This window comes from Lathyrus oleraceus, chromosome 1, assembly GCF_024323335.1.
Source record: "Lathyrus oleraceus cultivar Zhongwan6 chromosome 1, CAAS_Psat_ZW6_1.0, whole genome shotgun sequence".
In the NCBI taxonomy this organism is placed as follows: domain Eukaryota; kingdom Viridiplantae; phylum Streptophyta; class Magnoliopsida; order Fabales; family Fabaceae; genus Lathyrus; species Lathyrus oleraceus.
Genome location: NC_066579.1, coordinates 440931122 through 440944460, shown reverse-complemented (window position 1 = coordinate 440944460; position 13339 = coordinate 440931122).

Genomic DNA, 13339 nt, shown 5'->3' with positions numbered 1-13339 from the left:
AACGAGGAATCGTCAGGTCAAGTTAGTTGAATTAGCCTACCATGTCCGTCGTGTATCTGTTGTTTTGGCTTCCGGCGTTGCTGGTTGTAACATCATGATTTTTTCATTTATTTTATTTTAATTGATTTAAAATTCTTTTTATGATTTTATTTGAGTGCTCTATTTATATTATTGATGTCATTGAGGTTGGGTAGAATTTTATTAGAATTATTAGTCATTTTTAATTATTTAAATAAATAGAAATAATGAGAAATTGAGCTTTGGGAAGAAAATTAGAATTTTAATTAAAATAAAAAAATAGTGAAATTAGTGAGAATTGAGGGAAGTTAGTGAATTAATAAAATTAATAGAGTTTTATTAAATAAATAAGAGAATTAGAGTTAGGATTGTTGTTGTGAGAAATAGTTGTCAACAGAGTTAGAGAGAGTCGTAGTAGAGCAAGAGGAAGGAGAATAGAGCTTCCATTATCAAAAGTTTCAACATTTGCTACAAATTCAAGGTAACGGGGGAACTATTCATATTATGGGTGTTAAAGCGTGTATGATAGAGAGAAATCATTATTCTTTTTTCCTTTTTTTCCCTTTTTTTCTCTTCCTCCATTGATGAGGGATTTGAGTTGTGTGAGGTTTATGCAAAACCTCCACAATTAGATTGATGTATTTTCGTTTTGATTATATTATTCGTGCTTAGTTGTTGTTGTTGATATGAATTTCATATAATTATATGTCACGATGACATTGAAGTTATTGTTCATATGCTTACTGTAAGACCCCAATTTTGTCCCTAAGATCCCTCATGGCATCATAACATTGCATTTGCATTGCCTCAAGGATCATAAACATCTTGGTTCCCTTTACCTTTGGGTGAGACCTCTTGTGAGTGGTTTGAGAGCACCAGGCATGCTTGAATTGTATATTATTGCTTTTCTTATTTTGTTTACTAACCAAAAGCACAAAAATATGTCACTAACATCTTTTGTTTATAGTTTGAGCAATCACAAGGTCAAAAGCTTCAAGGAGATCATGGGTGCAAAGATAGGGCCAAGAAAAGAGGAAAGCAAACATGGCAATGGTTCCCAAATCTATCATCCATCAAATATGCCTCCCTAGCATCTCAATTCATCATTTTGATCAAAGCAAGTCAAAGGGTTTGGGGTTGGTTCCCCAAGGAAACCCTAGTTCATCTGACCATCCACAATGCCTTGCTCTTGAAGCAACCTCAACCCATGGTCAAATACAATCAAAGGAAGTTCTATAATTCATCATTTCATGCATATTTGAGCTTATTTGAGTTCCCTCAATCATCAATTCATCAAGATATGAGTTGTGGACTTGAGAAGTTGATCAGTCAATTCATCTGATTATTTTGAAATGCACTGAGACCTAACTTTTCATGTGTTGGCCAAATGGAGATGACCCCAAAATAAACAATGTTCTTAAGGACAATATGAACAACTTTCATGTTCATCAAAAATTGATTTGAAGCCTAGAAGGTCATCATCCATTCCAAGACATTATAGGTCATTTTGACTGAAACCCTAATTTTGGGTCAACTTCCCAAGAACATAACTCAATCATTTTTTATGATTTTTAGGTGGGATCAATTGAATTGGAAATATTCTGATGTCTAATTCAAACTTTATGTTGAACAAAATTTCAAAATCTCAAAGTAAATACATGTCATAATACAATACATTATAGGTCACTTTGGACCAAATGCATTGAAAGGCAAAAAAGTCCAACTTCAAGTGCCCATAACTCTTTCATCAAAAATCCAAATGATACAAAATTTAAGTCCATTTTGATTGTCTTGAAAATATCTACAACTTTGATGTTGGAGGTGTTTCCATTTGGGGCTTGCATAATCAAAACAGAGGGGCTTGAACATTGGCCAAATTTGGAAACCTTGCCTTTACATGTTTTGCACCTTACACTTTAAATTCAAAATTCACTAATTTCCACACTTCAAATGGATTTTTGCCCAACATAACATTTGTTCCTTACATCAAGACCTTTCCAACCATTACTCATATGCTCATGTTTGGATTTGGCAAATGGCATTTTCGAAGAGGAGAAGTTTTAGGCATAATTGTGCATAACATGTTGAAACTCATTACACAAGCCTATGCATTGCCAATTACACATCCATTTCAGCTCAATTATACTTCAGATTGCATTTGGCATTGGGTTTGGGCCTTCTACATGATCATGCAAGCCCATGCAATGAAGATCCTCTTGCCATGCACACGGATTTTCCACCTCCTTGCATCAGCTTCTACTATAAATACACTTGCTTGCTTCACTTGAAATGATCCATGAATCAACCTGAAATGCTGCTGAATTGAAAACCAAACCTCTCACCAAAGGAACTATTTCATTTTCATTCAAATTTCTCAGATCTGAAATTCAACTAAATCTGGTTGAATTTCTAGATCTAAAGTTCCTAAACCTCTCTCTCATAATCCATTGAAGCTCTGTTTGGCCAAAGGAAGCAAGGAAGCAAGCTCAGATCACCTCAATTCAAAGGTTCTCTTCAACTGGTTTTTTCTTCGAAACTCACTATTTCTTGACCTATTTGCTTGACTATTGTGTTGTCTGAAGTCCTCTCCATAGAGGCATCATTGTTGTGCATTCAATTTTCAAAATCTAACAAGTTCATGATGAACACCATCAAGTTTCAACCTCTGATTTCTCTCACTATGGAGATCTAGAGTAGAAATGGATGGTACAAGGGTGATGTACATCACCCCAGCTTTAATTTGGTACCTAGATCGTGGATTTTGGTTGAGTTTGGAGGACCTGCAACTCTGGCCGGAGCTTGAGTGCTCGCCGGAGAAGACGGTGGCACTGGCCACCGTCCACCATGCCAGATTCAATCTGGATCGTTGGATGCATCTCCCACGTTTTAATCTTAGCCATGCATTTTGTTTACTTTCAATAATGCCACATGTTTCGCATTGACTAAAGCCTACCATGGAAGCGCGCATGTGGAGCGTCTGATCAGCCACGTCAATTAATGAGGCTTGATCAGACGCTCCTGGTTTTTTTGATTTTATTAATTTTTGATTTAATTTCTTTTATTTCCTTTATTTTCAAAAATTCATAACTTCTTTATTTTTAATCCAAAAAATATGGGACCAATTGCATTCTTCTCCAAATAAATTCTAGTTTCTAAAAATGATTTTTAATATTTTTTGTTTTGTCATTTGATATTTTTTGTGAATTCTCTCTTTTCTGGTTATTTTTAATTCATTTTAAATAGTTTTCAATATTCAAAAAATACAAAAAATATTTTCCTAACCTATTTGAATGATGATGGATCTATGAAAAATATTCTCATCAATTTTTTAATTGATTTGAGATTTATTTGAGATTTTAGTTCAATTAGGTTATTTTTATTCATTTTTAATTGATTAAAAATAGTTTCTGACTTTTAAAAATGCTGAAATTTTTTGTCAAACTTTGCTTGACCTTGTTGAACTTGGGATAAATCACTTGGACCTTTCAAGGTTGATTTGAAGTGATTTTGAAGTTTGACCTTTCTTTTATTTTTTAATTCAAGTTTATTTTAATGTTAAAAATGCCAAAAATATTTTGATTATTATTTGACCTCCAATCTTCATCCCATTTCTGGTTTCTCATTGTTTGACTTTGACTTTCAATGTCATTTGGTCAACACACATGGATTGGTACATTTTATTTCACCTTATGCACTTTATTCTTTCCATTTCCTTTTCCATTATTCATCTCTTTCTTCTTCTTTTTCTTTTTCTTTTTAATCAATGAGTTGAAGGTTGATAAGTTAGCATTGATTAGGGGAACTTAATCTTCCTTGATTCAAATCTAATTCATCTTGATCAATTGATCAAGTGAATGGCTTTGCATTAAGGATAGGTTGTTTCTCAAGTCATGCAAAAGGCTTAAACCAATACAAGATCAATTCTCTTCTTCTTTTTGGCATGGCAAGTTGTTGGAACTTGGTTCACTAATCAAGACTTCTAACTTGTGTTGTTGCCTACATTATTATTGACCGGCCTCGGATAGTTGTGAGTTCTACATAAGTCCAATTACGATTGCTTAACATAGCGCTAAATTTTCCTTATGGCACACTAACTACTAACACTAACTATTAACCATTAACATTTACTTTTGCTCTTTACTTTTATGCAATTTACTATTCTTGCACATATTATCCATTTGCTTTTTCCTTTGCTCACTTGAGGACATGTTTATGTTAATGCAATTTGCCTTTTTGCTCACTTGAGCATATAATTGTGTATATACTATTGTGTTTGTGTTTTGTTTGATTGTTGTGGACCAAATGCAAAAAAAGGACAAAAGGACTTAGACTTTAGGACCTTCCCTATGCAAAATGGAGTCAAAGAGCAACTAGGCCTCATGCCTTTAGAATGCTTAAAACTTGAAGATGAACATTGAAAGGACCATATTCTAAACTCCCTCTTGTCCATTCTTTGATTTGTAAATAGAACCTTTTGATGTGTGTGTTTCTTTGTGCTAGGGATTCCAACTTGATCCAAATTGAGGAACCATTGCCATGAGCTTCTAAGAAAGAGGGATCCAAGATACCTTGAGGAACTTTTCCAAGAGCTTTATTTGATTGTTGATTGCTTGAGTTTATCATTATGGTGATTGCTTATTCCAAAGGATGGGAGCTACTTGGATCATCAATATGATCTCAAGAGAGGAACTCCTTTTGTGGTTTTGTTCCTTTATCCCTTACCTCTTGTATGCTTAGGACCTTAGCCCTTCTTCTTCTCCTCTCCACTCTAACCCAAGCCAAAACTTTTGTGCAAACATTAACACTTGTTTTCAACATTAGAAACCTAAGCCTTATGCTTTTGATTTTCAAACTTTCTTTTCATAACACTTATTTTGAATTGAATACTAAGACAACTTTGACCATATTTTGTAAATACTTTTCATTGGTAAATACCACTCATTCAAAACTTTTTGTGGTTTCAATGGCCACCCTCTTAATCAAAACTTTTTTCATGACCTTTAGCTATCAGGTTTGAGTTATCCTTGAGGTAGACGTAATACTCTCCTATATCCTTAGTGATGGACAATGAGTCTTCCATGCTTATTATAGGGTTAACCCCTCACTAGCATGTTGAAGCTATCCTCACATGGTGGATTTGTGGTTTTAGGTTGAGTTTTCTCCCTTGGATAACAAAAGATCTTAAGGCTTTTGGACCAATCAATTCACCAACTCATTTTGAGATTTTTACCCCGAACTACGAGGTTTTGATCCTAATCTTTTTATAAGATGGTGCGTAGGCAATGTGTTTATCCATCCAAACACAAAATGTAAATAACGTGTATATTCTCTTCTCATCTCTTCAATCATGTTTGCACGAACAAATTTTTTCCACAAAACAACAACCTTACAACAAATGTGAAAAGGGATCCCTAGGAGTACCTAGGATGTTTTGGGTGCCTAACACCTTCCCATTGCATAACCAACCCCCTTACCCAGATCTCTAACTCTCTTTTACTAGTTTTTGATTCGATAAAAATTTTAGGTTTTTGTTCGCTTTCTAACCATTCCTTTGGATAAATAGAAGTACGGTGGCGACTTGACTTGTATGATTTACCTTGGATTTAGTCAATATCTCTAATGGTAACGAATACCCCGCTACACTTACGTTGTGTGTTGATGAAAAAGCATGATGGATTGATGTGATATTGTTAATTTGGTATTTTGATGTGTTAATTACCGTGTGATTTAAGCACTGTAAATTTTTATAAGTTTTGGGGAAGTCGAGACTCAAATAGGAAAAATAGGCGAGTTTTGGATATGTCCAATAGAGAGAAAAAACCAGAAAATCGCAGATAGACATAAAAGAGGATTGATCGCCTTATTCCATGTGTAACTTGAGTTCTGTAAGTCTGTTTAAGATGCGATCAATTGCATTAGAAAACTAACTCAATAATATTTCTTTTGAAGTGATAAAATTGGGTCTAGAGCGCTACAATAGTAGCAATTATCTATTTTTATACCAGAAGTGTAGTCAAAATTTCAATCAGATGTTGGTTGTCTTGTTTCACGCATAACTTGATTTTCGTAAGTCCTTTAAGAGTAAACTCTATGTCATAAGAAAATAGACAAAGTTTGCTACATATTAGACTTAATACTAGTTATAAGTCTGACAAAACATTATTTCCCGATGTCAGTACCAATTTCCATTGTTCGATAAAACTGTACTGATTGGGACCATAAGTACAAATATAAAAATTATAGTCTAATAATAGACATTCTAAGATTTTTGAAACATATTTATTTGCTTGATCCTGACTCCTTTTGATATTTTAAATAATTATTCAAATATGATGTATGATTAGAAGGAAACATGATTTTGGGGCTACTTTGATAAGATTATATGTGAATTAAATGAGTTGAGTCTTGAGTTATTTGATATGTTTATAGCTGAATTTGATATGCTTAGAGTTGTGTTGAATTAAATGATTTGAGTTTGAGTCATCTGATATTCGGAGTTGAGTTAAGGATTAATTGAGTTAAGGTTAAAATATGTTTGGTGACTCTTAGCCTATGAGTAAAAGTTGTTAATTGTGAGCTCTGTTGCGTTATGAGTATACCTTAATGAACATTGATGGTTGTTTGATGTTATTTTGATGGTGTTGATGAGCATTGTTTAAAAATTATATAATTTAATTATTATGCTGAGTTATGATGAAATTGTTAAGTTATGCTGAGGTGTTTGGTTCAGAGAAGAACCATGGTTATGGCCTTATATTGGCCATGTCCATGTTGAGTTTTAGGTTCAGAGAGGAACCAATGATGAGCATTGAAGTTGGAGGTTTTGAGGTGAGTATTGCATTTGTTTGTTGCATTCATGTATCATGTATATCGTAGATATATGACAGACTTCGGTCTAGTGACGAGTCTCAGGTTCAGAGAAGGAATCTGTGACGAGTCTGATGCTTTAGAGATGGAACCAGGTTCAAAGATGGAACTAGTGATGAGTGGATTAATTAGTAACATACCTCTACTATCCAAAAACCTTGGTACGACATGCATCGAAGTATAATAGATGAGATACATTGCATACATACCTACATTTATGATTAATTATTATTGTGGATGATTTGTATAATTTATGAGTGATATTATTTGAACTATCCTTGTTGTTTTATGCACTACTACATATATGAACTCACTTCTCGTTCCTATTTGTTTGTATGTGTTATTCTTTGTGCATGTTGTGAAGATACTCAAGTAGATGAGCCTTAGCTGTTGTTTTGGTTTGGAGGATGGCGTGTTATCCTTCTACGTCATTTATTGTTTTTTATTTTATTATAGTTTCTATGTGTCGCTCTGATAATGTAACACTGGGATGAGTTACCTTTATGTTTTGTGTTTCTAAGGTTTGTTGAGTATTTCTTTTATAAGTTGAAGTGAAGTTGTTTTTTATTCATGAGACAAATGAAAATGATTTGTTATTATTTATTTTCTGTCGCGATAATATGTTAATTGATAAAGATATTTTATGATAAGAAATGTGACACCCTTTTGTTGAGTAAATTATCCGCATATTTTTATAAATTAAGTGTTTGAGATTTAGAGTGTTACACTGGTCAAGAAGAGATTTTTATTCCCGAACACTTTTGCAAGGAGAGGGAAAGGTTGAAAAAGAAGCTTGGAGTCCTTAGTCTTGAGAGGGACATGTGTTTAGAGGAGGTTTGAGACGTTTCCTCTTCATTCTCAACTATAGAGGTTGCCTTAGAACCTTTGGGATATTTTGGTTCCCTGAGTGAAAGGGTAAAGAAGCTAGATTAGGTACTACTCGATAAGGATGAAGCTTTGAAGAATTCCTGAAACCAAACTGAAGAGTTGGAGAAGAATTTAAAGGATTCCCAGGATAACCACCTTCGGACTGAGGTAGGCCTTACCAACACGCAGGAGGAAAACCTTTCCCTTTGTAAAGAGTTGTATAACTCTTTATAGGAAAGTTTCTATATTGTCGGAGAGGCTTTTGAAAATGTACTTCAACAAGTTGAACATTTTTACTCGACCGACCCCATTTCTCAAACTCATGTTTGTCTCAACCAGGTGATTGTAGATGGGCAGGTGGTCCTTTTAGATAAGAAACTTACTTTTTTAGGTTGATTAATCAAAGCCTAATGTATGTAAATCTAGACCTGTAATTTATAAATATATATTTTTATTCGCTTTTATTTAACTCGTACATTTGTTGGTAGATTTAGGATCATGTTCCTCGAGATTCATGATCGTGTGTTTATTGGGCATATATGGGGACCATGTCTAGCCAAGGGTTGGTGTCCCTTTCCATGCCCCGAGGTGTAGGTCGACTTATGTTTGCTTTAGTGTTTGTGCATATGGGCTTTGATCCTTTTGGATATAGCCTGAAACTTCCTTTACCTTTCATGATAAAAAAAGAGAAGTAATTCAGTGATAAATTTCTCTTTCTTAGGAAATTAGCAGGAATTAACAAATATCGTAATTGGATGGTTTACACCATCTCTCAAGAAATTAAAAGTAACTAACAGTTAACATAACCATGCATTATACACACTAATTATTTTTTCTAGGGTCCGGAGCATCTTGTCGTCAGCCATTTTTCCTTGCCAATTCCACTTGTGACATCTTCTTTGTTGGAGGTCGGACTTCGATCTCTTTCAACAGCTTGACCAACTAGGCCATGTTTATTTCCGTTGTGTTTGCTTCACCTTCTTTCTTATCATGTTGTAGAGATTGATAAATCCTTATGGATTTGTCAAGTCAACGCTGATTGTAACTAATTCATCGTGGATATTGTGATATTTCATCTTTAAGGGCATGGGAGGCTACTGCGTGCAACGTTGCTGCGAAGGGGCGACCAAAGATGTAATTATAAACACTTCAGCATGGGACGACCAGGAACTGGACGTCTACACTTCTAATGTTTTGCCTTTCTCTCAGGTGACTATCAGCTCCACATATCCCCATGGGTGAGTTATTGTTTAGTTAAAGGCTTGTAGATATGACCTTTCATATGGTAATAATTTTTATTTCTTCAGTGCCATTTTTTCAAATAGGTTAGAATACATAGAAACTTCCTCGTCAATTAGAACTTGGAACACATCAAAGTTGGCTATTGTCATTGTTATTACCAAAGGGAATATCCCGTTTGAGATCTCTCCCACCTTCTCACTATATCAAAATCCGAGGATATGCATTTTTGGGTTGGTGACTGAGGTATTCCCCCTTTTTTTGCTGATAACATTATCTTGAAGATCTTCCTTTTTAGTGCGCCTTTGGATGACACGCTTGATCTTGAGGCTCCCTCGGCTATGGAGGCAATGTACATAAACTTGCCTTTATGCCTTTTGCATTCTTCCCTTCTGGCTTCTTTACATGTTCCCACAGCCACGACTTTAATTGTTTTCTTGGGAGAATGCCCCCTTCTTTGGAGATTCTTCCATACTCATCTTCCCATCTTTGGTATACTTAGATAGTAGTCCCTTCTTGATAATCCCTTTTGATTTCATTCTTGAGCTAGATGCAATCGTTTGTATTGTAGCCATGGATTTTATGGAAACGAAAATACTTTGGGCTATTAGTTTGGAAAGACTTTTTGACCATATACGAATTTCTTATTTTGGTTTCCTTAAATTTAGTGTTAACACATTTCATAAGGATCCTTTCACGAGAGGAGTTCAATGGGGTGTAAGAGTCAAATTTTAAACAAGGTCTTTGCATGTGCTCTTTTCTAGATTTTTCAGATACTTTTTTTGCTATTCGCCCAAACTCATGGATACTCAGCCCTCGGCCCCTCCATTGGTGATAAGTGGTTTTTGAATCATTTTTATTAGTTGTTTTACTTATGTATTTCCCCGTTTTTGTCTGATTTACTTTCGTTTATCATGTTTTATGCTTTGTAATGTGTCTTTAATGTTTCCAGGATTTAATAAGTATCTGAAGAAAAAGAGGAACAAAAATGAGCAAAATGAGAAAAAAGGCAAAAATCGGGAACTCTCAGTATAAAATCCAGAGGCCTACTACGGGTAGCCGTAGCATCTGATACGGGCCGTAGTAGCCAAACCTAGTTTTCCCCCTTTTGAATGTGCCCATACAAGATTCCAGAGGCCTGCTACGGGCCGTGACAGGGAGGCGAGTTTCCCCCTGATTTGTTTCCTTTTTCGGCTCGATTGTTATTGTTTTGGAACTTTTTCATGTTTGGATATGATATTTTATGACGTAATTAAAATTGATCCCAAGGATTTATTTCAGCTTTAGAAATTTCTTTAAAACTGATAGGTAGTCTTGAGTTTTAGAAATCCAGTTTTGATTCTAGTTTTTTACGTACTTTGGTTTTCCATTCTCTGTACTCAAGTCTCCGTTGGAGCATAGGATCAAGTTTTATTCAACGTATTTCCTTGTCATCAGGTTTTATTTATTGTTTTCATTACAATTGCTATTCCATTTCCAATTATTTATTATGATTTCGATTTTGAATATTGCTATGATTTTGTTATCCCTTGCCATAAGTGAGTATTCCACTAGGGACTAAGGGTCATGGGGCTTATCTCATAGCTATTTGTATGATCTGTCACAAGTCGATTACTAAAGTCTTTGTTCATATTTATTTTAATACATGAGTTTTATCATTCCCATCCTTGTAGGGAAGTAAAGATTTTTCAAGTACCGATCGTAGTCTGAAAGGATATGTATCGGTACCCGAGTGCAGTTTTTTAAACAATCAAGTCCAATACAACGAAAGTGCTTGGATGAGATTGAGAAACACCCGTTTTTTACAGTTGTGCAAAAGTAACTAATTTTTTATGAATAATTCGGTTATGCGAAAGTAGACGAATTATTCGACATCGATAGGGGAACACGCTGGCGAAAGCATGTATTGTTCATATTTATATATTTTCTATAAATCGTGTCAGAACTCTCGTAATAGAAGTGAATTGGATCATACAGAGATGTCAGAGTAGGGATTGTGACCCTAAGTCCTGTTTGTTTCATTATAATTTAAGTGATTTTTGATTAAGTTATTTTTCTGATAAGTGCTTTTTAAATAAGTTGTTTTACAAAACCTCAACTTTTTTATCTCTTTAGATATACATCGATAGAGAGAAGTTTGGTATTCAATCCATTAGTCCTTGTGATTCTATAACTTTTACTACTTCGCACAATCGTGCACTCGCGTGTGTCAATCAGCTAATAGTTTTCTTCATACTTCACGTAGGGTTAAGCTCTGCTGATAAAATCATTCAGGTTGTAGGCCTCTTTGCGGCCCAACTTCTCTCATAATATGTTGTCAATTCAGAGCCCTCTTTCGAATATCCAACATCTAAGGCTTTCATCAGTTCCTTCTACGGTTACTACTACATTAGTAAATTGATCGATGTATGCACACAGGGTTTATTTCTTGCCTTGAGTTACTCCACTAAGGATGGTCGTACTTACTGGTTTTCTATTTCTAGAGGTGAAATGGGCCATACAAGTTTCGCAAAATCAGACCACGAATCTATGCTCCCGTCAGAGAATGATTTGTACCAGTCCCGGGAAGATTTTATCAAAGTGAGCATTTACGGTTTTTATTTAATGTCCTCGTCTGCATGGTATTAGTCCAAATGAACATCTACATGCTCGACTTGCTCTTCAGGATCTCTGTCCCTATTGTAATCTTGTAGTTTGGGGGGTTTCTCCATGGATCTCTTAATTTTTCCATCCAAGATGCAAGCGCTCAGAGGATTCTTCTTCTTAGGTGGAGCTGAAGTGGCTTCCTCCTTTTCTTCTGTCCTAAACGACTTATGAGCTTCTGGTGGAGTGTGGCCATCATTCCTACCTTTGGGGTCAGGTAAGGGTGTGTGTTGTCCATATTCTCGGTGAAATGGAGATTTCTAAAGCTCCTCATGTCCCTCTATTGGCTTCATGACCTTCTACGAGGCAGCTTCTTGAATGGTGCAGTATTTTGGTATGTCATTACATACATTGTATTATATTCGAGTGATTATGCCAATGATGGCTTGAGAAATTTGTTGTTGGATCATTTTGAAGATGTAATTCAATAGCTCGTGAGTAGCTTGTGTCCTAAATTAGCTTTTAAAAGTTAGATATTAGTAAATGTTTCACGTCTAGTAGCTATGACAAATGTACTTTGTCGGATGGATGGTCCCCCAGCGTGGAATTATTTACTATTGATTGCGATTTGAAGAGGTTGAAGAGCTCATTAGATCGTTTCTAGATGTACCGAATTTGGCTGTGGAGGAAGAGGAGTAGGTAGGCGGCATTTTTATGCAGCATCGGTTGTTGTCGCGACCAGTCATTGAGCGGTGAAATGAGTATTTTTTTTGCCATTGCTTGACAGTTCTGGTAAAAATATAATTTAGTCTTAAATTCGGTAGGATTTATTGGGAGGGTATATTTAAGTCTTGATTTTTATAGATCTATGTATAAGATAAATAAATTTTGGTGATTGTAGGATTCTGATGTCGGTTCCCACAGATAGCGTCAATGTTATACGTAAGAACAAGTTGAAGATCAGAGGAGTTGATCTGGATATTCTATTGCAACGATTCCTTAGTTGTGATGCAGTGGATGGAGCTAACCTGCAAGGTTAGCATTCCAACGCTCAAATTAGTATATGAAATGAATAAGAAAATTACAAATGGGAGTGAACTTACCTCTAAAATGATGCATTTTTCCCCCATTTTATAAAGGTTTTGTTTGTAATTGAAATGTGAGGAGAGGGCGGGAGATGTAGATTGTTGTATGATGAATATGTTGGCCTTGATCGTTCCAATCCAAAGGAATTACAAGTAACACTTATTTTTCCCTAGCCATGCTCTGCTTCTTTTGTGTTTGGGGCCTTGTTCTCCATTGGGCATTAGCAACCGACCGAAAACAAGAAGAATTACTAGGTATGACACTATAGGTAATAATTCTCTTCCCTCAATCAATAATGGTTAACATGCTCAAGAACTAATCCATAACCTACTAAGAATAAATCAATTAAATGACAATTGTTATGGTATTGTCTTTAATCAAATACATGTAAGATAATGAGTCAATATGATGGATTCATATTATTTAGTAGAAAGAGGAAAAACAATATTTATAAATTAAAACTTTATGATTTGGAAAAACAAAACAAAAAAGTTAAATATCGTATATCAGTGAATGAAGAGGAGGGTCTAATATTATTTTATCTCTTTAAAGTAAAAATATATTTATTAAAATATGTTTATTTGTCATCCTCGAATTGATCTGATTTGAAAATAATAATATTTAATTTTGGTTTTTAATGATTAAAAAAATATATGTCTTCGATGCGCTATAGATATTT